The sequence below is a fragment of the Marmota flaviventris genome, chromosome 10 (genome assembly GCF_047511675.1).
Source record: "Marmota flaviventris isolate mMarFla1 chromosome 10, mMarFla1.hap1, whole genome shotgun sequence".
Lineage (NCBI taxonomy): Eukaryota > Metazoa > Chordata > Mammalia > Rodentia > Sciuridae > Marmota > Marmota flaviventris.
The window spans coordinates 62,667,234-62,673,832 of NC_092507.1; positions in this window are offsets into that span (position 1 = coordinate 62,667,234).

The following is a 6,599-nucleotide window of genomic DNA, read 5'->3' on the forward strand; positions in this document are numbered from 1 at the left end:
TGATTTAATTCACATTTTTAAATACCTCTCTGATTCTTGGATGGGTAATTTGAATGAGCCTAATAAATTCATTATATAGTTATAGGATTGGGTGAGAGTTAAATTTGCACACTAAGACTCTGATATGAAAACTTTCCAAATAAAAGCAATTCAAGGGCCTCGAAGCAATGTACTTCATAGCAAAGAACACAACTGGTGTTCAGAAATTGGTTTCTGAAAACCTTTTTCCACTGAAAAGAAGCAGAGAAACTTGGAAAATGACTCCAAGTCTTTTGCAGGTGAAAGGAATTTCTTGTTGTGTCAGAAGACAAGGAAGAGCTCAAAGACTAATGATGTCATGTCAAAAGAACAAAAGAGCCAGCTTGAGGTGATTGCCCACTGATCAAACATATGGAAATTTGAGTCTTAGAGCAATTATGACAATAGATAATAATGTTGAATAAAATAAATTATCCACAGTGATATTAAAAAGACAGAGAATATAAACTATTTTTCAGAATAATGTGAGCTAATAAGTGTAGAAGAAATGACAGAATTAGAAAATCTTCATTTTGTAATGCCTGATTATAATAACTAAAGATCATCAAAAAATGCTTAAACCATTAGACCAAAGTTTTTTGGGAATATGATATTCATATGGTCTCAAAATATGATTCCTATATATTAGTTACTAATTCAAAAGTAAAAGTGAAGCTTTACAATGGAGAGTTCGTGTAGTCACCACCTTAATTAACTAAGTGATCAAAATATCATAACCAATTGTTGAACAACATTTCTTTTGCCTCCTGATGTGACTCAGTAAGTACAACAAGATCACCTATGTAATATTTTTGCCAAAAATGTTTACCCTAAATCTAGTTATGAGGAAATAAATCAAGACAAAGCCAAAATGTGAAATTCTGTAGTACAACTGACCTGGGAACTTCTCTAAAACAAACAGAAGTCAATGTCATAAAAACAGACAAGAAAGAGTCATAAATTCCAAATGCAATGCATGAACCTCAGTGGGACTCCAGATAAAATGGGAAAGTGAGTAATTAATAAAAGATGTTTTGGACAACTGAAAATGTCAAATATGAACTTATATCGGATGTTTTTGGATTAATGTGAATCTTCCTAAGTGGTACTATAGTTGTGTAGAAAGCCTTACTTCTTTGGAGAGATATACCAAAGTATTATGTTAAGCATACAAAAATGGCTAAAACTCAGCAACTTCACATGGTTCAACCTACATTTAGACCTGAATGCCATAATATCTGCAACTTGCTTTCAAATTTTTAGGCAAAAAAAAAAAAAAATCATAGATGGTAGATACATAGGAAGATACAATATAGTTGATACATGGATCAACTAAGGCAAAATATTAAAATGGATGAATATTACCAAAGGACACAAAGATATTCATATAAAATCATTCAACTTCTTTGTTGTTCTGAAAGTTCTAAAATATAAAGTTGAAGAAAAATGGCAGGAAAAAATGGAAAACTCAGGCTCTCCCAATTAAAAGTAAGAGTTCATTTGGGATAAATTTAATTCCCTAGGAGTTTAATGCTCCATCTTTCATGGTTTTTCCCCTCAGATATGGTAATTGTTCCTAAGAAGCTCAGCCAACTTCTCCTGTTTATCAGATGCCTACATTGATCTTTGCTGATGCTACTGATCCTCTGATATTTAGCAGTGCCTTCCATCTCGACCACAGTTTTGAGTGACCCACTCCCAACTACCACCATGATGTCCTCTGAACAGGGAACCCTGCTGAGACTTCCTTGGCTGGTGATTTCTGATGAGTATAGTAAAGCTTATCTCTAAGTTGCCCTTTACATCTCCTCAGTATCACTCAGGAACCTCTGTATTGTTTCCGTCACCTGCAGGGAAAATAGCTACTGTTCTACCTAACAGGGCATGCCAATGTTCATATGTTACCATGGCCAACTCATGCTGGGACAGGGCTTCCAACCTATAACTACTGATTTTCCCAAATCCCCCCCCCCCCAAACTAAGAACCACGAGTGGCACTGTTAGTAAAGGTACAGTAGAACCACTAACTCATCTATCCCCCCAATACTTCCATCTCCTCTCTAAGCACTTTCTACTTTTCACAGGTTGAATATCCTGTGGGCATATCCTCCATGATTTTTACATGAGAGGTCACTATAAAACTGTTTTCAGAGAACTGAACTTTCATCTTCTTTTGTAAAGGATTGCCTTTGAAATTTAGAAGCCAGAATTTTTTTTTTCACTTTTAAACAACATGAATTTAAAGACAATTGTCTCACAAGAAGCTCAGAAAAAAATTTGGCTTTGAGATTGAAAACTGAGATTCCTTTTCTCTAGGTGGATTGTGCCTTCCCAGAAGTAATGAATGTCATTGATTCAATGTGAAAGGAACCATAGGACTCCTTATGGTTTGTGAGGAATTAAACATTACTTAGTCCCACAGGCCAAAAATACTGTCTACAATAGGGTTACCAAAACATAGTAAATCAACAAATCTGAGTCACAACTTGTCTACTATTATACTTTGTGATTTTGGACAGCTTCCATACTCGAAAAAAAATAGCAGCAGTAATTACTGAGCTCTTATTATGGGCCATAGCTAGGCTAACTACGATACTAAATCTTTTTATTCACATTTCAACAGTAATTCCTTGTAAATATATTTTTATTAGAGCATTATAATTATACATAGTATTTGGGTTAATTTTGATAAAATTATACATGCAAGGAATTTTATTTTTTGATTTTTTTTGATACTACTGTCTCTGTTCTCCAATAGCTAAATAACTTCTACCAATCTTTTTATGTCAGAAAACATAAACTCCTAGTTTTAAGTGCTGTTGTGCTTTCTGATACTTATAGTCCCTTTCCTAACCAATGTACGTGGGCATAGGAAGATGTAAGTAACCTTGCAGATATGGCAAGATGTGGAGAAAGGTTCTAAGGATTTCTACTTTCTCTTTGAAGCAGAAAATGAAATTATCAGCTGAGTTTGTAGCAGGAGTGGATTGTGGAGAACACCTGAAAAGAACAGAAACGATTTTATATGTCTACTGCAGAGAACAGGAAAAAAGAATAACTAAGGAAACATTGAAAGAATTCTTGTCATTGTTGAGGTCAAGATACTATTGAAGGTAATGGATTGATTTATAATTTAACCAAGCTGAGAATTATTTTATTTTTATTTATTTTAGTTTATTCTTAATCCATTAATTATTATATCATTACTTATTAAAATAATTTTATTTTAAAATGTTTATTTATTTATTTATTTATTTATTTATAAAGGAATAATTATTTTAGGGTTGGCTAACTTCACTTAGCATTATCTTCTCCAACTCCATCCATTTACCTGCAAATGCCATGATTTTACTCTTTTATTGCTGAGTAATATTACATTGTGTATAAAAACAAATGCCAAATGTTTTCTCTGATATAAAGAATCTGACTCATAGTGGGGTAGGATGGGGGAACATGGGAGGAATAGAGGAACTCTAGATAGGGCAAAGGGGTGGGAGAGGAAGGGAGAGGGCAGGGGGTTAGCAATGATGGTGGAATGTGATGGACATCATTATCCAAAGTACACTTATGAAGACATGAATTGGTGTGAACATACTTTACATACAAACAAAGACATTTAAAAAACTGTACTCTATATGGGTAATAAGAATTGTTATTCTGCTGCCATGTATTTAAAAAAATAAAAATCAATTTAAAAAAAGATTTAAGGACATATAAAATAAGAGTAGGCTTCTATGAATAAGAAATCATAGAAATATTATAAATTAAAAATAAAGAGATCAAAGTTAGAAAGCTAAAAAATAATAATAAATATATTTGAAATATAATAATTTAGAATGTATAAAGTCAATAGTAATACCTTCTGTACATATGATTACATGACTGGTGTGATTCTACATCATGTACAACCAAAAGAATGAGCAGTTATACTCCATTTATACATGATGTTCCAAAATGCATTCTACTGTCATGCATAACTAATTAGAACAAATAAAAATAAAATAATAATAAAAAAGAAATAATTGTTTTATTTTCTTTTATTTTTCAGTCAATGCATAGGACAAGAGAAGGTGGGTGTTTTGATTTGAACTAGGTATGTGTTTTGCAAGCAGGATTCAAGAAAAGTTTAACAAGACACAGAAGTTGTAGAGATTGACAAGAAACAAGTAGAGTATTATGAAACTTGCCAAAATAAGGAAGGATATGAGGACAGAATGAGACTGACCATTTCATTCTCTTGCTAATATCTCTGCAATCAAGTTCCATTGCTTTTAGAAAAATGTCTACACAGGAATGATCTGATCCATGACCATTTCTAGCCTCCTATACTGTCTTTCTCCTTGTTCTCTACATGCTAGCCTGTAGAGAGGGGCAGGAAGAAATAAATCCAAGTCCATAGTTTGGGGTGGATTCTATTACTTTCTTTTTCATATGTATACCCTCAGCTTTGCTTCTTTAGCAGAACCTTTTTTGCTTGCATTAGCTCAGCCCCTTTTCTGTATTAACTAGCAAATTCTATTATTAACTTCTTTTCTTCTGCTTGAAGCCCAGTTGACCTCCTGCTTCCATTCTCTTGCCTCTCTTATTGCTCTTCACATTGATGCCTTGGTTATCTTCTGTTATTAATTTTCCCTCCCTGTGACAAAATGCCAGAGAACAACTTAATGAAGGAAAGAATTATTTTGGCTCACAACTTCAGAGGTTTCAGTCTGTCATTGCTGGCTCCATTATTTCTTGGCCTAAGGCATGATGGGATGTCATAGAAGAAGTGGAGGAGCAAAACTGCTCACGCTATAGAGGCCAGGAAGCAGAGGGTGGGAATTAAGGAAGGGGCGAGGGATAAGATATATACACTTCCAGCATATGTCCCTAAGTGACCTACTTCCTTTAAGTAGGCCCTACTTCCTACAGTTTCTACTGCCTCCTAATAGTCCATTCAATTATGAACTCATCAATGGATTAACCCACTGATAAGATTAGAGCCCTATGATCCATTTTCTAAAAGCCCCACTTCTGAATATTGCTGCACTGGGGACAAAGCCCTCAACACAGAGCCTGTGGGGGACACTCCAGATCCAATCTTTTGACATCATCCTATTACACTGAGAAAAAAGCATATCCTTCTCTGAAAGTTTATATAATATAGCCCAAGCTACCTATGTAACGCAGTGTTTTCCGCTATCTGGATTCAGGTTACCTTTTCAGTCTCTTCTACTCTCTACCCTCAGTATTCTATGTTCTAGCCACACTGGTCTCCTCACAGTTCCTTAACTATATTATACATGTTCTTATAAATTTGATGTTGTTCACTTTGTTTCCTCACTTCCTATCTTCTCGTTTTGAGATGGTCTTGCTAAGTTGTTGAAGGCCTCCCTAAGTTTCTGAGGCTTATCTCAAACTTGTGATCCTCCTCCCCAGCCTCTGGAATTGTTGAAATTACAGGTGTACACCATGGTGCCTGGCTAATAAAGATGTTCTTTACTAGAGCAGCAAGGATAGGATTGAAAGGGTACTCTATGATCAAGTTAGGGAGCCCTTGGATGTCAAGTTATAAGGAATGGAAATGAGTATATAATAGATATCTAATAAACATTTTAATTGAAGAGTTGTAAATAACCTAGATGTCTTCTTCATTTAACAGATTCCATTTGCAAAGGGAAGGAAAGTTCTTTCAGTCTTCAAACATCACTTATTCACTTATTCATCTTTTATTGAGCGTTGACTGTGAGCTGCAAGAGAACTCTTCAATTTAAACCTAAAGAAAATGAGGTCCAGAAAGTTGAAATGATTTATTGTAGACCTCATGCTAGTTCAACTACAAGAAACAACTACAAACTAATCCTTGCCTTGCCTCCTAATCCAAATCTTCCCATATTAATACAAAATCCTTACAAATTTGAGCATATGATAGAAAGACTGATGATACCCTAGAAACCTATAAGAAAAAAGACACTGATTACCAAATTCAAAAGTTTAAGATATGAAAGAAGTTCCCCTGTACCTCAAGCATTCATTGCTTTCTGTCTGCTTTTATAACCCATTCCTAGCTATTTCATTGCTTTCATATTTTCCTCTCTTCAGATTCACTTCACATATCTCTACCAGACCACATGCCAGCTCCGAACCTAAGATGAATGTTTCATTTCATCAGTAACCTATTTAAAAATTCTCCTCACTTGCCGTAGATTACAGAAAGGAATATTGATTACTAGATAAAAGACAGGTCTAGATTTGAATCATGTCTCTTCCCTGTCCCTTCCTTCAACAAGCTGTGTTTCAAGCAAATTTCTTAAATACTATGACCTTTAATTTCTACAACTCACAAACAGGAATAAGAGAGTTCAAGGTTTAAATATTGGAGTTTGGTCAAATCTAAAAAATCTTCCTCCCACGAAAATTAAATAAACAGCAGACAGAGGAAAAAAATATAAAAGCAGCTAAAACATATCAGTAGCATTCAAACAAGGCACAAGGTCATGTTATAACCTTTAAACATTGGTGGCCATCAAAGACAGAAATGTTTCTAAGAATTTACAGAACAAATTTCAAAGCAGCATGACAAGCCTCTAAATATCACCCTG